This window comes from Panulirus ornatus, chromosome 17 (assembly GCF_036320965.1).
Source record: "Panulirus ornatus isolate Po-2019 chromosome 17, ASM3632096v1, whole genome shotgun sequence".
NCBI classification, from domain to species: Eukaryota; Metazoa; Arthropoda; class Malacostraca; order Decapoda; family Palinuridae; genus Panulirus; species Panulirus ornatus.
The window spans coordinates 54,692,495-54,714,994 of NC_092240.1; the positions used below are offsets into that span (position 1 = coordinate 54,692,495).

At 49.9% G+C, this 22,500-nt stretch overlaps 1 protein-coding gene across 10 annotated transcripts in view; it reads left to right on the plus strand.

The window, feature by feature from the left end:
• Positions 1–22,500, plus strand: part of pins (G-protein-signaling modulator pins) — a 281,528-nt gene that overhangs the window by 116,326 nt on the left and 142,702 nt on the right. For 8 of the 10 annotated variants that reach the window (XM_071672595.1, XM_071672592.1, XM_071672590.1 and 5 more), the window contains exon 2: positions 21,668–21,707. The exons of the other annotated variants lie outside the window; for them this stretch is intronic. The gene's annotated coding sequence lies outside the window, so the exon portion shown is untranslated. The remainder of the gene's footprint in view (positions 1–21,667; positions 21,708–22,500) is intronic. 10 annotated transcript variants of the gene reach the window in all.

The following is a 22,500-nucleotide window of genomic DNA, read 5'->3' on the forward strand; positions in this document are numbered from 1 at the left end:
AGCAGGGAGAATGAGGAAGCCTGATAGAGGGAGATGTGAGGATAGGAACCTGGTGGAGGAGGAGGAGGAGGAGGAGGGGTTGATGAATTCGTGTGTGGCAGATATTGCTCCTCCCTGCCCGGCCGGTATGATCATGGTAGTACAGCGTCACACCATCATCAGCTTTCATTCATCATGAATGCACGTAACACAGGAATGGCAGGAACAGTTTTGTAAGGTCTGTGTCGACATTATTGCTACCCACGTGTGTCCCCGTTTGTGATGTTGAGGCACAGGTTAAATAACGCGGTGGAAATGCCGTGACGAGGCTTGACCCCGGGAGGTCATCTGTACGGCTTCGATAGTCCTTCTAGCTGAGTGTGGAAGGTCGTCTGGTGGGTCGCCGTTCGTTGGCTCAGTAGCGCTCCTCTTGATCATCAGCCTTGCTAACCATCGTTGGAGGGTCGTCCGGGCAGGTGTCATGACCGCTTGTTCGCGCCGGATGACATTCTCGTGCCTTCAGAGAGGAAACGGGGCCATCGTGAGACCAGGCCCCGTGCATGTGACACCTGGCGAGTCTGATGATAGCGGTGGCATGCCATGAGTTCGTCTCCTGTGATTTGTTATTGATTTCAGAGTGACTGACTGCCGGAAGGGTCGTCCATGGTCACACTGGTGCGTTGTGGACGGCGGGAGGAGTTGACATGTCTTCACTTTGGAGTGACTGACTTCACCGGGAGTGGTGAGTTGGCCTCACCAGAAGTGAATGCTTTCACCAAGGAGGAGTGAACAACTTCACCAGAGGTGACTGCTTTCATCAGGAGTAGGGGACTGACTTCACCGGCTGCCTTCACCAGCAGTAGTTACTTCCTTCACTGGGAGTAGTGACTGACTTCATTAGGAGTGACTGCCTTCGCTAGCGGCACTGACCTCCTTCACCGCTGGCACACATCGGTCTGTGGTCTCTGGTGAGCCGACGCAGTGCCACCAACAGCTGGTGCAGCAGTACCAACGGATGCAGCAGCAGCAGAGAGCAGTAGCAGCAGTCATATATCATCACCAGCAGCAGCAGCGGACAGCAGGAACAGCAACAACAGTAAGGAGAAGAATAATAGCATCGTCGCCAGACGGCGTTGACAACAGCATTATGAACAACAGTCACAGCAGAATCGTCAGATAGCAGTAGGAACGGCAACAGAAGCTCGATCATTGACGTCAGTAACAGCGCATCAGTAGGGGTAACAGCAGAAGCAGCAGCAGCAGACAACATTAGCAGCACCAGAAAATACCATAAGCTTCATCAGTATCAGCAGCACACAGCATTAACAGCAGCAGCACACAGCATTAACAGCAGCAGCAGGCAGCATTAGCAACAGCAGCAGACAGTATAAGCTGTGTCATCATCGGCATCAAACAGCATCAGCAGCGTACAGCATTAACAGCAGCATCTGCTGCAGACGGCATAGACACCATTTGCAGCAGACAGCACCAGCAACCACTTTACATTTTGGTTTCGTTTCTTATATTCTTGACGTAATGTCCTCGTCGTCTTTCGTGTGTACCCAACTGGTTGTTATAATGACCATAGTGCACAATGCAGTGCGTCGTCACCTTTTGTGTTTTAACGTACGGGGTCTCCGTAGTTCATAACACTCTCCACCATTTACCTCGCGTTGTGGGTTCGGGCTGGGTTGAAGCCTGTATCTGGCCTCAGCTGGAGCAGGTCTGGGTCTTGGTGTGGATGCTGTCGTAGTCCCGAACACTCCTCCCTCTTCTCTCACAGCTTGAGCATCGTCACCACCAAACGTATTCAGGTAAAGGTTCGAATCCCGCTGTCTTGGGAGGGTATTTTTATGTATGGAAGTCTTCGTTGCACTATATTTGTCGATATTCATAGAAGATTTAGGCCCTCAGGAATAATATGGTTATCTCACGGATTATCATTTGTCCACATTTCCATTCTATTTTTATTTTCTTCCTTATCGTGGCGTCGTTATTTCTGGCAGTGTTTTAAACGTCGTCCGACTGTCATGGTTCTCCCTCCTCCATCGCTCGACTGCACTTTTCCGTACGGCTTAAACATCAGCTGGACCGTGTATCATTCTTCTGTGGCATATTTTCTTGCATTTCTCCCCTGCCGCAAGAGCGCCAGCTGCACGCACCCACCATCACGGGGGAGGCGGGTGGGTAAACGGACGTGGTTTTGAGGTGTTGGTTCTCGCGTGACGGTAATGCATTTCGCTCTGGGATCCGTCCACTCCAGAGTGAATATTGTCGTTGTTGTGTGTCGTGTGCGTCGCGTGCGGACACATTGCTGGTATGTGGTTTTCGTCGTTGTCTTGCGTCTGGCGGTCCGTCCGTCCGGCGTGTTCATCGTTGTCGTGCGTCCGCTGGTCCGTCCGTCTGCCGTGTTCATCGTTGTCGTGCGTCCGCCGGTCCGTCCGTGGTCGGGAAGTGTACGTTATAAGCAGCGACGTAACCTTGATCGTAACGTGAAGATTCCGCATGACTCACTCATGACACTTTATAAAGTTGTCGTCCAGCATTGCACGACGCATGAATGACCTCACGACGTACTTCACTCTGAAGTTTGAAGTTGAACCGAGCCAGGCGTCTTATAAAGAGGTTTAACGTAACTTAGCCTCGTCACTTGACGAAAATTCCACCTTCGTCCATGAAACTGGACGCCCATGACCTTTGATATTTTTTCCGGGCCGTATTTCCGGCCGTTCTCGTGTTATTGTCAGGAACACCGTTGTCCCACGGAACGTGACATTTTATATTGAGATAATTCCCGGTCGTCTTATCCGGTGACATATTACGGTCAGACTTCACTGTGGCCACGAAGATGTACGCACCACAAGAGCGGACACCCGGGATCGAAACAGCCGACGACCGCCGACGCCCCAAGGAGGAAAACGCGTTGCGGGACGACGAAGCCAGTGGTGTGTGCTGGGACTTCAGGGGTCCGGGGTTCGAACCTGGTGATTAGATTGGTTTGTTTGAGGACAGAGAGTGGGGGAAGATGGATAGTTGCCCGGGGTGTCATGTCAACACGTGTTATGGGGTGGGGGATAGGGTTAGGGCCGGTACTTATCCAGCCTTAATTACTTCCCTGTTTGCCCTTAAATTGTGGTACGTTCCGCACTGTTAACAAATTCCTGTAGTTAACATGTACTCACGCACACACACACACACACACACACACACACACACACACACACACACACACATCTAATTAAACTATTTTCAGTATGTTCCCACCTCAGTATGTTCAGCACCCAGTTATGTGCAGCGACACATGGTCTCCAACACCCAGACCACTTCAAAACCAACCTACAACCTCCAAGTTGAAATTATAACTCACTTTTCACAACCATGGGGAACAGGTATTTGCATCTGTGCCTTCCCACAACAGCCACAATACTTACAAAAAGTGATCTTCATTCATTAATGTCTCCACAAGAACTAAACAACCGCCCCTTCCCCTGCTCAGTCTCACTCCACCAGACATACACCAACATGTCTGAAACTACGATTCCCCAATCATGTACGTGTAATACTTTTTCTTCCGCATTCTGAGCACAACCATCGCTCCGATACAGCTCAAAAAATCTCTCCAGCATATCGCAAGACATTTCGTGTTCAAGACGCAACTTTGACAACGAACATCTGCTCCCGCCATTGCCCTACATTAGCTTCACAAAGACCAGCAGACATCACCGCTCCTTGAACGTTTTTCTCGAGGTTCCCGCGCTACACTCAAGTTGCAGGGACAGGTTGGACTCCTTTGAAGAGAGAAGTTGTTTGACGGGGCTGTACTCTCGCCAACTGACGATAATGCAGTCGTGCAAAAGATAACTTTTCACTCATTGTGTAACCTCCAGCAGGCGGGGGGAGAGAGAGAGAGAGGTGTTCGTACCGAGCTGCTGACGCTACCCGGGTCTGCAGACCTCCGGCTGCTCCACCACCGTCAGCCAGTGTCAGCCGAGCAGCGGGGACCGTGTAGGATAATGCTGTCGTCATGACCCTCCGTAGTCCGGTAGTGGGAGTGATAAACTAGCGGGCCGATGAACCGTGCGAATCCCTTATCTGATAAGCAGATAAGCTTGCAATCCTCCGGCTCTGAATGGCTGGGGAGGAAGAGGTTAACGAAACATTAACATTAAGATCATGAGCCATTAACATGGTCCTCTCGTGGTTGTTAAGGGAGTGGGAGAGAACTTTGTAGGTTTGAGAGGAGCGACCGGCGCTGTTCATCATCATCATCATCATATCTGTGAGCAGAGGGTACTGGTAATGGTTGATATCAGGTGTGGGAGGATTTAACTCCTCCCACGGTCCGACGGGTTAGCTTTGGAGGCTGTTCACGTGTGGATGACGAGGTACATAGGAAGGACAGACTTCCTGATGGTTTCTGACGAGGTTATCTGCTGGAGGACAGTACATGGGAAGGACAGATAACACAAGACTTGATGGTCTGTGACGAGGTTATCTACTGGAGGACAGCTTTGGGAAGGACAGATAACAGACCTGATGATGTATAATGAGGTCTTGTGTTGTAGTGACCTAATAATAGCGATGATGTGGTCATGGTATGCACCGGCGCTGGTCCTCATCATCATCGTATCTGTGAGCAGAGGATACAGGTAATGGTTGGTGTCAGGTGTGGAGGGAGGCACCTGGCCCACTATCTCCCTGCTGGTGTCCTGCCTCGCTGGCCAAGCCACAGTCTCCCTGGGAGCCTTCGTGGTACAGGGAGCGATAGTGGTAATATATATTCAAGTGATGGTTGTGTGTTATACTCTACGTGGGTGATGTATAGTCAATATCCCCGCATGTTAAGGGAGAGTGAATGTATGTATATGTTATGAAGGTGTGAGGGATGATTTAGGAAGCAAGTGTTGGCGCTCAGGCTTGTGGGAGGGTACAAGTGTTGTCGTTAGGGGCGTATGGGAAGGGAGGAATGACCCAGTATCACTCTAGAGACGGAGGGAGGGAGGGAGTAGCACAAGGGGATGACAGCCGCTCGCCGTGCCACCGTCGCCACAGGATTATCAAGGCGTCCCACACTCCTGTCCTGCTTCTCCTGCTACCACTACTGCTGCTGCTACACACACACACACACACACACACACACACACACACACACACACGTTCCCTGGTGTACGTAGGGACATTCAGTCGTCGTGTGGCGGGTCCCTGGGTCGAGCCGGGTTTAGCACTGGTGTGAACCTTGTGACTCACGGTTGAGCGGGCGAAACATTCACCAACAACCTGATGTACGTAGTTGGTCTCTGACGTGGTTGGTGTACAGCATTTACTGTTGTCTGTGTTATCTATACGTAGACAATCACAAATGAACGCGTGATTTAGAAATACACTGGTAGCCACAAGGAACAACTCAGAGTGTATTATTTTTATATATATATATATATATATATATTATATATATATATATATATATATATATATATATTATATATATATATATATATATATATATCTTTAATGAGAAGTCCATGATTAGGGCATTTGATTCCCCATGTCGCTATAGTTGACATGACAGAACAAAAGAGTTGTGAGGCCCGTGTGAGTGGGTGGCGGATGGCCTCTGGAGAGCCAGGCTGTTGCCAGAAGAGACCCAGGCTTCTCCCAGCACCCTGGTCTGTTGACACCGTCGCATGGTCGTTAGCCTGTGACCTGCAGCGTGACTAGGGAGGATGTAAGGCAGGCACGAACCCACCAAGCTTTCCAGCGTGTGGGGTTGACATTCCTCCCCCCAGACAGCTCCAGGTCTGGAACTGTGGACGAATTAACAGCAGTTGGCGTCGTCCCTGACAAATGTGTTTAGAGTTTGGTGTGTTTTGGTCGTATAGGGGGGGGGGGGGATCATTTCCTTTCGTATGCAGAGTTCAGAGGAAGGACCCTAGTTACGTAAGCAGTTGAGTTGAAGAACAGTAAACGCCATACAGCTGGAGCGATTGAACGATCGGTTCTCTTAAGTTGTTGAGATCGCTGGAAGCAGGTACGTGTTCGAACCATGCTGGACTGCCCACTAGAGAACCTCATATATATATATAGAACCTAGAGGATGGTGTCAGTGTATATTTGACTCGTCAGGTTTAGGTGGGTACGTAACCCAAGTGACCGTGGCCTGAGAGACCTAGAATGACGAGAGGAAGACAAGTTTGGGCCAAGACAAGGCATTGGAAGTCAACTAGCATCTTGTAACCAACTTGACGTATGCTTTAAGTAAGATCAAGTTCACTGAGAGCAGAGGAGGGCACATACATGCATACATGAACGGGGGATACGAACCTGAACGAAAGGGGATCGAGGTAGCATCAGTGGGTGTTCAGTGTGGCAAGGATCACCTTACACGAGTCAGACGACTTCTTCCACAGCCAGCAGCAACACTCTCGCGTTAGACATTCGTCACCACGCTGGGGGCACTCGAGCGGGCTATTGTGAGCATGCTCATGCATCCAACCCCCCGGGTGCTAGGCTCATGGAACACTGGAAAGAGACCCTGGACCCTGGAATCGACATATCTTAGCACTTCATAAAAGTGGAGGCCAAACAGCTCTGAAATACCGCCAGCCAATATCGCACTGACGCCGCACATCATTGTAATTTCCGAGCCACGAAGATGTATGATGCTTGACTTCATGGCATCATACATTATACATGAACCAGGACAACGTGGCGTGAGGCGCTGGTCTACAGACGCATGAGGCCGAACACGATGGTGATGTGTGAGGCACTGCATGTTCCAGGGATGTCCTCCTCGACGACGTGGCCCAGAGTTGTAGCTGACGACGTGGCCCAGAGTTGTGGCTGACGACGTAGCCTTGAGTTGTAGCTGACGGACGTGCCCTAGAGTTGTAGCTGACGACGTGCCAGAGTTGTAGCTGACGACGTGAGCTAGAGTTTTAGCTGACGCCTGGGTGTAAGGGTTGTGGCTGACGACGCGGTTGTAGAGTTGTAGCTGACGGCGTCAGGCTGGAGGACCTCGGGTGTCAGCAGTCCCGCCAGCTGCTGACTCCGAGGGATGACACCACACGAGATTGATGGAGGAATGTATTTTCTCAAAACTGAATTTGACGTTCACTTACTCATGTGCAGGAAGGGTTAGCATTATAACATTTCTCAAGACTCCTGGCTGACCTGTTGTGAGTAGCCTTATGTAGGATTCCCAGGGGCGTGTTGTAGTGTTGTGAGGGAGGATAGCTGCTTCAACCTGGCCTCCACCTCAGCCTTCGCCTCCACCTCACTTCGCCCTCTCCTCCACCTCAGCCTTCGCCTCCACTCAGCCTTCGCCTCCACCTTAACACTCTCTCATGCCACCGTGGTTGAGCTGAGCTTACACATGACCGTGGACGGTTTGTGATCCAGCCAACTGTTGCTGTGCGCCTCCAGTTGACCATGGGGTCTTCTGAGATTATCACACAGAACCACCCCCCCCCCCCTTTGGGTCTATGCAGCTGGTTTACACGGGTTTACAGTCTCGCTGTACTGGGCTGTTACGGGTTTGTTGACTGTGGTACACAAGAGTTGACGAAACCTTACTAGCGCTGTAACCAGCCGTTACGGGACGTTGGATGTGGTGCAGGAGTGTGACGGGACGTTGGATGTGGTGCAGGAGTGTGACGGGATGTTGGATGTGGTACGGGAGTGTGACGGGATGTTGGATGTGGTGCGGGAGTGTGACGGGATGTTGGATGTGGTGCAGGAGTGTGACGGGATGTTGAATGTGGTGCGGGAGTGTGACGGGATGTTGGATGTGGTGCAGGAGTGTGACGGGACGTTGGATGTGGTGCAGGAGTGTGACGGGATGATGGATGTGGTGCAGGAGTGTGACTGGATGTTGGATGTGGTGCGGGAGTGTGACGGGATGTTGGATGTGGTGCGGGAGTGTGACGGGATGATGGATGTGGTGCAGGAGTGTGACGGGATGTTGGATGTGGTGCAGGAGTGTGACGGGATGATGGATGTGGTGCAGGAGTGTGACGGGATGTTGGATGTGGTGCGGGAGTGTGACGGGATGTTGGATGTGGTGCGGGAGTGTGACGGGACGTTGGATGTGGTGCATCAGTGTGACGGGATGTTGGATGTGGTGCGGGAGTGTGACGGGATGTTGGATGTGGTGCGGGAGTGTGACGGGATGATGGATGGTGCAGGAGTGTGACGGGATGTGAGTTTGGATGTGGTGCAGGAGTGTGACGGGATGTTGGATGTGGTGCAGAAGTGTGACGGGATGTTGGATGTGGTGCAGAAGTGTGACGGGATGTTGGATGTAGATTATGAAGAGCAACATTACCGTTGGCAGGGGTGCCGGTAGATGTAGATGTAGATATGTAGATGGTGCGTGGTAGACATTGGTAGGTGGTGTGTCATGCATTATACGTACATATATGGTAATATGTTGTGTTTACCAGATTATTTGTGCAAGTCTTTTGAAATAGGGAAATTCTCGCTTCTTTTCAGTCAAATAGTTTTTGTATAGTGAACAGGTCGTTATCACGGTATTCATGGCCGAGCGTGTGGGCAAGCCCTTTTTACGTCAACATATTAGTATTACTCTGTTATGATATTGTCTCTGATGTAGATTAACTGCATTGTATGATTTATACGTGTGATTAATACTGTTTATATTGATTAACTACATTGTATGATTTATACGTGTGATTAATACTGTTTATATTGATTAACTACTTTGTATGACTTTATATGTGTTTTACTACTGTTTATATTGATTAACTACATTGTATGATGTATACGTGTGATTAATACAGTTTATATTGATTAACTACATTGTATGATTTATACGTGTGATTAATATGCATATGTTGATTAACCAGATTCTGTAATATGCAGATGAGATTGATACTGATTATTTTGATTAACTACATTGTATGATTTGTTTGTTTGATTTAAAGTGATGTTGTTGATTAACTTCATTGTATAATGTATTGGCGTGACTATAACTGATTATTTTAGTCTACTGCATTGTATGATTCGTGGGTGTGATTATTACTGATCATGTTGATTTAACAACATCACATGAGAGTTGTAGATAATATAATCCCTTGTAGGATAATGTAGGTTACTAAACGAAAACACTAGTGGGTCAGGAGTGGTTGTGTGTGGGTGATACAGAGAACAAGTGTATAAACTTACAACACAAAATTTTGAGAGTATTTCACATCACAAGGACACGCGAGGTGTACCAAGATGATTGTATGAGTTTGGTCTGTTGAAGTTTTATATTTTGGCTTGTCTTGCAGGGAGAGTGAGTGAGTGTTCCTGGCTTGTCTTGCAGGGAGTGTGAGTGAGTGTTCCTGGCTTGTCTTGCAGGGAGAGTGAGTGAGTGTTCCTGGCTTGTCTTGCAGGGAGAGTGAGTGAGTGTTCCTGGCTTGTCTTGCAGGGAGAGTGAGTGGTCTTGGTGTCATTGAGGTTGAATGTATGCATCTTGCGTTTGTTGAAGGTAAACTTGTTGTTGGATTTAGGTAGATGTGTTTTTCTTGCCTCAATTTGTTTTGAGTTACCAGGTTAAGCTTTGGATGTGTTTCACAACACACACACGCCAAGAATGTGTGTGTGTGTGTGTGTGTGTGTGTGTGTGTGTGTGTGTGTGTGCAATATGAGACTGGTTCTGGCCTTCCTCCAATGTTGGTGGTGTGTAAAAAAAAAAAAAAAAGCAAGCGCCAGCTTTAGCCGCTGCTTTAACTTCACCCATGAAAGAATACTTGAGAATAAACGTTGGTGGTAGCTCTCGTAAACGTTTGTCATGATTAAAACGTATTTTCACCGGGAATATAACGTTAGTATACATGTACTGAACATGATCCCCAGAGGGTGACGAAGGCGACCTTTTGGGGTGACGAAGATGACCCTCTGTGGTGGACTAGTGGATGTGGCCAGAGGTTCCGTGGCACAGTATTTGTGGATGCTCAGTGTCAGCCCCAGGTACAGTGGGTGTCAGGCTCTGGGGCGTCAGCAGGACGTCATGGGGGAGCTGACTAGTCTGGGAGAACTCCGGCGTAGGTTCTGCGGGTGTTCTTATTGGTGGCTGACATATTTTCTAACGCTGGTTATGACTGGACATGAGTGCTCAGGAGACATAGGTAACGACATAGTACTATACTGGATAAGTACAGAGGGGATGTACCTCACGGGGGAGCTGCTGCAAGTGATACAGAATTTCGGAAGGTGAGGTGAGGGGAGGGGAGGTGAGGTGATATGAAGCAGGCAGGCATAGCGGGAGTCCCGTGATGCTGGTGCAGGTGCAGTAGTTGAGGAAGGCATTTCGAAGGGAGAGTTGCGGCGTGGGTGCTGTGGGTCTCGTGGAACTTCTACAGAAGAGGAGGTGGTGTCACCGAGTTCCCGAGTTAGTGGGAGGTTGCCGAAAATATGTACTTTTTGCCGCAGGAGGAGGCGTGGCGCCGAGGATCCCAGACCAGAGCTGAGGCTGCTGCAGGAGACGGGCGTGTTGGCATTGTCATAAGGAAGTCCTGCTGTTTGGCCGGAAGATAAAGGAGACGATGGGCTGAGGCACCACACAGCCTCTGGAGGGTCATGAATGAGGAGTCACATGGTGGACGTTTCCAGGCTCTGGGCGCGCCTCGGCGTCCGGTAGCCATGAAGACTGTTGCACGTAGCGTGTGACTGATCCACGTTGATAGCGTTATGTGGGCGTGGCTTCCAGGCTTGTTGACGCCGGCCGCCACCAACGGGATTTAAAGGAGAGGTCAGGCGCGGGGGGTCACGCGTCTACATCAGGGTCAGCCGTGTCAGGGGACGGTCAGGCCGTGGGAGTGTGGTTCCAGCACCACCACATGGGCTCTGTGAGAGCGGGATCAACGTACGTTCGCTGTCAGGGAGATAACGCTGGGCGTTGAGATGGGGCGCTGCTACAGGTCGTGCCATCGGGTTGAGGGGTAGGGGGTCGTGCTGTACGGTCGCACTCGACGGGTACATATACGCTCACACAGTACGGCTGACCCGAGCGCTGGTGTGTGTGTGTGTGTGGTCAACGAGCGTCTCTTGCGTCACGTACGCTGGCCACATCCGGGAGAACCTCTTGATTCTCGTGATATTGTGTGCGTCAGGCTACGCTGACGTCAGGCATGGCAGCCCTTCATCGCAGCTGGTCTGCGCCGATAATGCTCCCCCCCCCCCTCCCTTCTCTCTCTCTCTCTCTCTCTCTCTCTCTCTCTCTCTCTCTCTCTCTCTCTCTCTCTCTCTCTGGTAATTTATCATTCCTCGCACTTATGTGTGAGGCAAGACGTGGCATGAGGTGGAAGGGAGACGTGCTGTGAGGTGTGAGGGAGTTTAGGGTGAGGTGGCGGAAAAATGTGTAAGTGTGGATGGAAGGCAGGCGGTCTACGAGAGAGAGAGAGAGAGAGAGAGAGAGAGAGAGAGAGAGAGAGAGAGAGAGAGAGAGAGAGAGAGAGAGGAGAGAGAGAGAGAGAGAGGCAGGCGTCGAGAGGAAAAGTTTGGCCCAGTTCAAGTGGAAGTCTTCCCTGCTGCTGCTGCTGCTGGTATTGACGTGCTGCTGAGGGAGGAGGGACGGGCTCCAGGTACTGGGTACCTGGGCGGTACATGGCCAGGTACAGCGGGGGTACCAGGGTGCTAGCATGTCTCCCTCACTGGTGAGGGGAGCCAGTCTCTGTCAGACACTTGATGCAGACACCATGAAATCCCACCCAAAAAAGTGTCAGGGATTAGCCATCGGGAGCCGTGGGATTAGCCATAGGGATCAGCTATCGGGAGCTGTGGAATTAGCCGTCGGGAGCTGTGGGATTAGCCATCGGGAGCTGTGGGATTAGGCATTGGGAGTTTTAGGTTTAACTATCAGGATTAACCATAGTGAGATGTAGTTTTACGAGAACCTCTTTCATGGGCACGCCAGAGATGGTGGTCTTGCTGTGTAACCCATATTTGGCTCCAGTTGTGGTGATGGTGGTGGGTGATGGCTGCAATATGCTGGCTGGACTTTTGTTTTGCTGATGTGTTTATAATGTTATACCTCGCATTCTTTCATGGTGTAAGCACTGGCACTCATGGTGTAAGCACTGGCTTTCTTTGTGTAAACACTGGCATTCTTGGTGTAAACACTGCCACTCTTGGTGTAGACACCGGCACTCTTGGTGTGAACACTGGCACTCATGGTGTAAGCACTGGCACTCGATGTAAACATTAGCACTCTTGATGTAAACACTGGCACTCATGGTGTAACCACTGGCACACTCTCCGTATATCCGATGTTGGTTTCCCTGGCTACCCATCCTGTTTATATTTTCATACATTATTTTCTGTATACTTCCTTACCGGCTGTATTTAGGGTTGAAGGCAGGAGGGAGGTAGGGAGAGTGTTGACTGTATTCGTGGTTGAAGGCAGGAGGGAGGGAGGTAGGGAGTGTTGACTGTATTCGTGGTTGAAGGCAGGAGGGAGGGAGGTAGGGAGAGTGTAGTGTGGGGGAAGTGTGTCTGAAGCAGATCAGACCCCCGCCCGTCTGTTACTGGGGGGAAATATTTGTGCAAGAAAAAGTTGGGCAATACGTGACGACCGGGGCATAACACTGGCCCCCCTTATCTTGTTGACACAGTCTTGGCAGAGTTGTGCATAAAGCTGTACACACACACACACACACACACACACACACACACACACACACACACACAGACCCGGAATGCGTCTTACTTCCGCCTCAGGGGAAGGAGCAACTCATGACGCACAGGGAAATCACCAGGGGACGCCATTGTGTATGGTTCTCATGGAGGTCCTGCAGCTCCGCCTCTGGTTGTTAGAATGTGACGCAAGTCTCTCTCTCCTCGGACGTGTCTTACCTCTCCTGCTGCTGCGTGGTGGTGGTGCTGGCTTTTGTGGCCGAGTGCCCTGCTTGACGAGGTCACAGAAATTGTTGCTGGTGGCGTTAATGGGTAGTTTCTAGGTTTTGATCATTGGGTGGGGGATGGGAGGTGTAGGAGGTGTGGATCGTGTCAGGTGTTGGTGTGGATAGTGGTGGATTGTGCCAAGTGGAGGTGTGGCTAGTGTCCAGTGTAGGTGAGCGTAGCGTTCGGTGGAGTGTGTGAGGGAGGGTGGAGAAGGTATCGTGTGCGTGACGGGTAGGTCGGGGGGGGGGGGGTGTTGTTTTGTCTTGCGTCACGACGTGCCATCGTGGTCAGGGAGGCTCTGTGTGAGGCACTTGCCTCATCCCGTGAGGGATGTGGTCTCTTTACAGGCAGTGTTTCGTGGGGGCGGCCTGGCGCTGCCTACACAGCTGCCCCTTGTCTTGTCTCCTGCGGGCGGGGCGGGGCGGGGCGGGGCACACTGGCAACCTCAGATATCACCTCCAGCTGCTACCGTCCCGTCCCGTCCTGGGAGCAGGACGAGGTGCTCCCAGGTAGTGACGTGGTCGACCTGCTGAGCGAGCACTCACATTCCTCACATGAGTGTCGACATGTTGGAGGAGGTACAGGAGAACCTTCGTTTTGCTCCCGTGGCATCAGAGTGTTGTGTGGTGATTGTGGCGCCACCACCGCTGGGGGAGGCCAGGAAGGTGTAGTGATGGGGTCAGGACGGTTGTGGTTAAGCGCGCCTCGTTGAACACCAGGTAGAAACATGAATTAATTGAACAATTATAACCTGTGCAGAATCCGTCAGCAGGGCTAGTAGGAGAAAGTAAACACGCGCGTTAGCAGGGTTTGTGTGAGGATTTTTTTTCTTCCATCGTTAAAGAACATAATACATGAGACAGAAATGAAGATAAATGAGTCCAGGTTTTTCCTTTGCTTTTAGGTTAGAGTGTAGAGTGTGTGGTGAGGTATGTGTGTGTGTGTGTGTGTGTGTGGCCAGCACCGTATGTGCAGCAGCTGTTCGTATAACGCAAGGCAGGTGTTGTCGTAACACTTGGTTGTGTTGTCAGGAGAGGAGCTGTACCTGGAGGTGGTTGGGGCTGGGGTTTGGTTGGTGTCCTCTCGTATCGTAGGTGATTTCCCTCATACCGTGGTTGGGTGTGGGTTAGCTACCACCGTGTCGATGGCAGGAGGAGGAGACAAGCTAGCGACCCTACACCGGTCACCGCCAGAGTGGGTATTGAGCGAGGCACGACGCCTCCTGACCTCTCGGTGTCAGCCATACCTACTAACCTCTCAGGTCGACTTGAGTGTACAGTGTATCGCTGTGGTGGGCGATAACCCTCGTGCAATACTCGCTTCCTCCCACCACCCTCAACTAGAGCCTCACACACACACACACACACACACACACACACACACACACACACACACACACACACACACAACGGCCCACTTATACTGAACCCGTCATATCAACACATGTAAACACATCTTGCTCTTACGAAACTTATAAATGGCGAAGTTAGACTAAAATTTTGAGGAAAAAGAAGGGAATTTAATGGCGAATTATTTGTTTTGGTTTGTTTATCTTTGTGGGAACATAGGGGTAGTGGCGATGGTGTGCTTTTTATCCTGGACATTTTCCCTCGTGGGAAAGAGTGTGATGGTGAGGGAGGACCTGGGTGTCTTCCACCCGGCCGGGCGCCCCTCTCGACGCGCACGTTTTGTGGTTTATAGTTGAGGAGAGGGAGGGACAGAGGCTGCCTTGTGCTGCCGTGTGAGGCGTCCTTGTCACCACACCCCCGACATCCTCCCTCCCACCACCCTTCATCCTACGTACTACCATCATCATCTGTGTCTTCGTTATACATGTTCTTCTCCTCCTCCTCCTCTTCCTCTCCTCCTCCTCCTCCTCTTCCTCCTCCTCCTCTCCTCCTCCTTCTCACTATACTGCCAGTCATTCATATCTTCCTCCCACCCTGCCATTAGTTCAGATCTTCCCCGTTTCGTCTTTTCCCTCAGCCTTTTTTTCGTTTTTCTTCGCCATGTCTTCGCCTGACGTCATTGGTGTTGCTGGTGGATATCTGTGGAGGTGACCACTTTAACAATCATCCAAGGTTCCTTGATATTATGTGAAGTCCTTTTTTAGCGGATTGGAGTTCCCACAGTCTGTGTGGTAGACGAGCGCCGAGAGCGAGCAGCCTCCTGTGTCATCTACCGATATATCGGCCAGACACGACCCTCTCTGGCTGGAATGGAGTCTGGTGAAAATTTTTCCGATTGATTTCTATCGCTAAAAGTAGCGAAGTTGCACTCCCACCCGTGCTGTGGACTGTGGCGCAGAAGAGGATGCACAGCATAAACATTGGGGGGAACTGGGCTACAGATATTGAATTATATAACAGTTTGCATGACAAGCGAACCATTTGTGCAGCAGGATACCCCGTCGTGCATCCGGGGTAGAATATCGTTGTGTGTGAAATGTTTACACATGGTGGTGTGGGAGGAAAGCTATCAGAAGCTGTGTACGGCGTGTGTGCGAGTAGGAAGAGAGGAGGGTGAGTGGTTCCATGTGAAGATGGTGGGAGGGGGGGGGGGTCTCCGGCAAGGGTGTGTGATGTTACCACGGTTGTTTATAATGGATGGTAGGTAGGGAAGTATCTCTGAATTCGGGGGAAAACTCCTTTGTCTTGTTCCTCATTAATTAATATTCAACAAGGATCTGTTCAAAAGTCATGACAGAGATACCATGTTAGTCATTACGACAGAACATGTATATCTACAGTGATAACAGAAACGTTTTCTTTTAGTGATGTAGAAAACTGTATCTTCAGTATCAGTCACCCATCTCACCTTACCTTCCCTTCTCCTGCCCCAGGAGTCCTTTTGTAAGGCTCCCGCAGCGCTCAGGAAGGCGGCCACGTCCATCAGATGGGACCTCGAGTCATACTAAGCGCTGGTGGCGTTGTGTATATCTCTTTGAGGCGTGCACAATGCCACTGAGAAACGTACAGTGTCTTCATTGTAGACTGCGCATCTTGTGCATGACTGTGCACTGCAGTACAACACCGCAGCGGTGGAGTAAAGTCTTACTTCCACGTAATCTGTCTTGCTACTCTCTCTCTCTCTCTCTCTCTCTCTCTCTCTCTCTCTCTCTCTCTCTCTCTCTCTCTCTCTCTCTCTCTCCCCTCTAACTTGAGCCAGGTACTCACTTTATCAACCACCTCCTAGGGGTGGATGAACAGTTGGATTGACTGTGTACCGACTGGCGTAACCAGGATTCGAACCCATGCACTCGACCCTGGGTGGGCCCGTGAATGCGTCACGGTCAGGAACGCTAAATGCTACACCACAGCAGTCCAATACTGTTAGCCATTATATTGAGAGAGAGAGAGAGAGAGAGAGAGAGAGAGAGAGAGAGAGAGAGAGAGAGAGAGAGAGAGAGAGAGAGTTTTCTTAATCTCTTTCCTCTTGTGAGCCATTATATTTACGTAAAGTTAGAGCGATGATTTCAGAATAAACGTGAGAGCAACACAGGTGTATACGTCTCTGGGCCAGCCGGAGCCGTCTGGTCACAATTACAGACTCAGATTTGCGTTTTGTGTAAGGCAGCTTTTACGTTGTGGATCTATTGTTGGGAGCCCTAACAGCCTGGGACAAAAGAGGCGGTAATTGGTGTTTGTATCTACCTCGCGTTTTTTGTTTTTTTAGTGTTTTGTGGCGTAAAGGGAAACCTATTTTTAGCACAGTTGCCTTTTGTATAGAAACATGATTTTGATTGGCGAGATTAAAGTTTGGTCCGGCACACACACACACACACACACACACACACACACACACACACACACACACACACACACACACACACACACACAAATGGGGCCACTCGAGTGTACAATTCCCTCCCCATATTGCATAAATTGCTGATTACAGACACTTGATTACACTCACACTTCCGGACTCCATTACTAACACAAGTCTTCACTGATGATGTATATATATAAAATGTAAATGCTTCATTATGTAGCTGTCAGAGCTTGGATGTTTACTGAGTGGAAGATTTCACAGTGATATAATCACTCGTGTTTTTATGAAGGTGTAACGAAGTTCTTCAGGAGGGAATATGACTTTGTTATGATGTTTATATATATGTTCCATCAAGAACAAATGTTATTGGCAGTTGGTGAACTATTAACTTGGTGGGAATTAACCAATGATTTGTATATTTCAAGACACCAGTTTATTAAGGACTTTTTAAGCAACCAATGTAGATACATTTTACAAAGCCGTTTTAGGTACACTTTGAGCGACCAGTTCAAGTACACTTTAGGCAACCTCATAATTGTAAAATAAACCACGTTTGTGATTGTGTTCGAGGAAGTTGACGTAACGATTCTTGTAAACACGAAACCAATGATGTTCCAAGTTGTGTATATGTTCAAAGGTAGATCTGATTTATGTTTCCGAAGGTAGATTTGATATATTTTCCAGAAGGTTATTGTTTTATTTTCCGAAGTTTAGATTGTATTATGTTTCCAGAAGGTTAGATTTGATATTATGTTTCCAGAGGTTAGATCGTTTTGTTCCAGAAGGTTAGATCTGATATTATGTTTCCAGAAGGTTAGATTTGATATTATGTTTCCAGAAGGTTAGATCTGATATTATGTTTCCAGAAGGTTAGATCTGATATTATGTTTCCAGAAGGTTAGTCTGATATTATGTTTCCAGAAGGTTAGATTGTTTGTTCAGAAGTTAGATTGATCATTGTTTCCAGAAGGTTAGATCTGATATTATGTTTCCAGAAGGTTAGATCTGATCATATGTTTCCAGAAGGTTAGATCTGATATCATGTTTCCAGAAGGTTAGATCTGATATCATGTTTCCGGAAGGTTAGATCTGATCATATGTTTCCAGAAGGTTAGATCTGATATCATGTTTCCAGAAGGTTAGATCTGATATTATGTTTACCTTGACATCCTTCTTCAGGTTAATCAGATCCTTTCATTTGTTTCTTTCTGGGAAATTTAATTAGTGTCCGTAATGGTGCATCGGAAGCGCCAGCAAAAAAGGTCCCCAAGATTCGGAGGAGGAGATTTTGCTGATGAGGTTCCGTTCCCCCGAAAGTGTTTCCTGACGAAGGTGAAGCTCTAACTGAGGACGCTACCCGTAGAAATGAGGAAGCCTGGTGAAGGTAGTCGAAGTAGGCAGCGGTAGGAGAGGGAGTAAGTGCCTTCGTAATAATAATTGTCTTGATTGGAGCTGTGAAGAGAGACGAGACGTTCTTCGCCGTCTGGTAAGAAGCCAAGGCTGTTCCTCGACGTCTACGTACGCTGGGAGAGATGGAATATCTGTTGCTATTCTGCTGTTATACGGCCGACGGTCGCGGGCTGCGTTGGACGCTAGTGATTGCGTTTGTTGAGGGTGTTTTTACGGAGGGGCGGGCGTGCGCCCTTGTCCGAGGCGAAGCCGGTGGATTGATGGTCATCGCCCAAGCCTCACTGTATGCCTTACTGTCAGACGGAGGCGAGTGATGGTAACAGCGAGTATAGTCCAGCCAAACACCCGTTTCCCTGGACTCTGACGTAGGGTTGGTGCACCGTACGGAGAGGGAGCCACTTGTGGGCCACGGACGTGTGCGTTGTCGGGTTTTCCACCGGTGTTGTGTGTGTGTGTGTGTGTGCCACAGTACCTCCCGGGATGTTACTGTGTGGCGTCCCCAGCAGTGTGTATGTGTGTATGTGTGTGGGTGTGTGAGCACGACGATACGATTCCTGGGAACCATGGTGGGACCTCTGGCCTTATGGGTCTGGTTAGAAACTTGACCATTTATACTCAGAGGTCGTACCGTCGTGCTGGAAGGGCTGGGACAGGACGACGAGCAGAGAGAGGTGGTGTTGGTGGTGTTGAGCGAATCGGGTGTTAGCAGGAGTGAGGGAGGGAGGGGGTATCCCTGCGGCAGGAGTGAGGTGGTGTGGGGCTTTCCCTGTGGCAGGAGTGGGATGGTGAAGAGAGGGCTTCCCGGAACTATGGTGGGTGGGACTTGGGGAGGAGGGGAGGGCCTCCTATGGTTCCTGGAACTCTGCTCTTGTTCCTCGAGCTGAGGACGACGTACCTGACACTCGAACTCCTACGACCCGACGAGGGTTTCTGCTGTCAGGCCCTAGAGTGAGTCTCCACTATCACTGTCAAGTGAGAGCCTTTCCTGCCACACTACAATGTGCCGTCTTGTACACCTGGCACTGTGGCGTGACGTACTGATAATAGGCAGTCTTGGAGGATCTGCTTAGAAGGTGGATGAGGCCGGGGGTCCACACACACACATAGCTGGTGGATGACGCCGGGGTCCACACACACACACATAGCTGGTGGATGACGCCGGGGTACACACACACACACACACACACACACATATAGCTGGTGGATGACGCCGGGGGTCCACACACACACACACACATAGCTGGTGGATGAGAGCGAGACCTTTGGCCGGCACATTCAAGGCAGCCTCTCTCACAATATATGGCCGGCGGGGGGGGGGGGGGTTAAAGAGATGGGAAGGGGGGTGGGTATATACATATATATTTTCCCTTTTCCAGTCTAGTATTCTGGAGGCCACACAAGTTTTAATGAAATTAGAGGAGGGAGAGCGTCGGCCGGTGGGTAGGGAGAGGCTCTAGTCTTTGTGATAATGGCATCCCACCAGCTGGTGCCATGCCGGCGCTGCCCTTCAGGAGCAGCGACGGATAATCCTCGCCCTCAGCTCTCTCTCACTACGGTAGTGCTGACCGCCAGTGTCATGAGCGCTTGCCATGCCTCCTCCCGAGGGAGGAAAGCTGGTATAATCCGAGGACGTGGGAGGGTCGGTCACACCGGTGGCCCTCCCCCTCTCCAGGAACGAGGAAGCAAAGCTGACTCACAAAACTTTACCGACCAGTATGACTGACATCCGACATCGTACCGACCAATATGACTGACATCCGACATCGATTCCGACCAATATGACTGACATCTCACATTATTAGAATGCTCAAGAATATCCCAAGATGTTAGCGTATTGACTTAAGAGAGTCGACTGATTTACATAACCCCGGGGGCCATATGTGCTCGGAGCTCCCCAGTTGCTCAGTCTCTGCAGTAAGGTTATATACGCGACGGAAAACAATAGAAGTGCTTACGCAGTATACGCTGACTTTGCAGAAGCCTTTGACACATGTGACTATCGTGACGCAGCGCACAAAACTGCGTATAATTTGAGTGATCTGGAAAGTTAAGTGATCACAGCACGTCCTTGTAAATCAGGTTGTCTTCGTTAGAGAGCTAAGTTGCGTGAGAGCCTGTACTTGCACTTTTGCCGTTTCTCAAACTACTACCTGACAAACGACAAACTCCAGTTCATCACGTCTCGTCCTTTGTGGATAATGAAGTCAATGTGGAACATCTCCAGTAAAAACCCGTAGAAGTACCGTTATGTAGGTCAAGCCTTCCTGTAGTCAGGTGATGACTGTAGAGGTTTTGATGGCGTGAAAGTTTTCATCGTGCGCGTTATGAGCCGAGTAAGGAAATGAAAAAAAAAAAAGAAAGAATGTAGAAAATGTACAGGAGCGAACGCTCTCGTGACTCAGGGAGGAGCAGAGCATCAGAGGTTAGAGTAATGATGTGTGATGGCATCACCTTTGCCGATCACCGAAGAGCAACTCTGTTGCCTCTTCCAGGTAGATGATTTAGACTTGATTCTACGTACCATCCAGACGAGTGAGGTTAAATGATAACACTGCTCAGGACACTCGTCCTCTACCCAGTAGAACATAGGTGTATGTGTGTAGTGCCACCATCCTTGAGGGAAGGCAGAACTGCCGGGTTAGTGTGCACATATTCATCCACATTCATCACTTGACGCTGTCGGAACCCGAGAACTGCTGGGAGTGGAGATACACACTGAGCTCTGTATACTGTGAGAGTGAAGACACGAGACGAATATCGTAATCTGGATGTGGAAAATCCTCGAAGGTATATTTCTCAGTTTGGATACAGAACTAGGACCCTTCTGACTGGACAGGCCCATATGGATAGAAGATTGTAAAGTATTACCCTTGATTTCGGAACCATAAGTATAGGAAGAGAAAACTGTGCAACCTTTCGGGGCCAGTTGAGTCAGGATTCATTGCTTGATGAATCTCAAGCGTCATTGCTAGTTGAGTCACATGATTCATTGTTAGTTGAGTCACTGGAGACATTTGGTAAATTCCTGGAGAAGTACCTACAAATACAACCAGACCAGCCAGGATGTAGGTCTGCGGGCCTGAGCCTCCATCAACCTAACCGAGCAGGAAGATAGCATGACCCTAGACCCAGCCGTAAGGGTAGATGACCCCCAGAGACCATCGTGTGTGTGTGTGTGTGATGACAGTGCTTCTCTTGTTTTGCCACAAGCCTCCCAGAGGCCACAGATCCAGTTCGGAAGCGCCATGAGTCAGTTAGTGACCCGTGTAACCCTGAATTCTTGTGTTGACATCCTGCCGTCCATCCTGCTGGCTATCGCCCCGGCCCACCCTACGCCTCACATCCATTCCCACGCCCCAACACACGCCCGCGTCACATACCACTCTCGCCTCGATATAACACGCTGCGTCCCGCACCACACACCCGGGTCACAGTGCTGCGTTGTGTGATAGGGTCTTGGGGTAACTAAGTACACCTCCCTGTACCATTTAGTGTCCCTGTTGTTGTCCTGTAAGATAAGGTACCATTTTGTTTATGTGCTGTGTGTGCCCTCTAGCGGTACAGTATGCAGGTGAACTAATAAAGTGACGTTTCTCTTCATCAGGTGAGAGGCGACGGGTATAGTGACGGCGTTGCTCCGAGAGGTGAGTGTTTAGTGGCGCGGACGGTGCTCGCTTGATCTGTACGTGTTGAGTTAGTACGGTGTTGAGGGCTGCACCAACATCTGACTCTCTCTCTCTCTCTCTCTCTCTCTCTCTCTCTCTCTCTCTCTCTCTCTCTGTGTGTGTGTGTGTGGAGACCAGTGATTATAACCAGTGTTATACATGGGATGGTTGTTGGATGTGGTGTGGTTGTATAGACGAGTTGTGGCCTGCTAGTCTTGACACTGTGTACAGAGAGCGGGAGCTGCGGTAGGTGATGTTGTAGGCTGGCCTACCGTGCAGGGTGTGGACCTGTTGGGACAGTGAGACGTCACATCTAGAGAGTAGTTCAGGTGTGGGTGTTGGGTTGCAGCCCATGTAGTAGTATAACCCCTCACACAGTTGTTGCTGCTGCTCCCCCAACTTTGATGGAGGACGAGGCACTTCTCTCTCTCTCTCTCTCTCTCTCTCTCTCTCTCTCTCTCTCTCTCTCTCTCTCTCTCTCTCTCTCTCTCTCTGAACTGTTTCCGTTTCCCCCTCCCCCCTGTGTGTCTTTTTTCCCCCTGTTACTTTTTCGTCTTTCCTCTTGCCGTGTTTTCTCTCTCCCTCTCTTTTTCTCTCTCTCTCTCTCTCTCTCTCTCTCTCTCTCTCTCCCGGGCGTCATTCTGTAGCCAGATCCCCGACCCCTCCTCCCACGGCCTCTCTCTTGTCATTAATACAGCAGGCGAGTCGGAGGCATCTCAATGGCCCCAGATGTGGGGCTTTACTAAAGCGGAGCGTGCAAACGCTCGCCGGA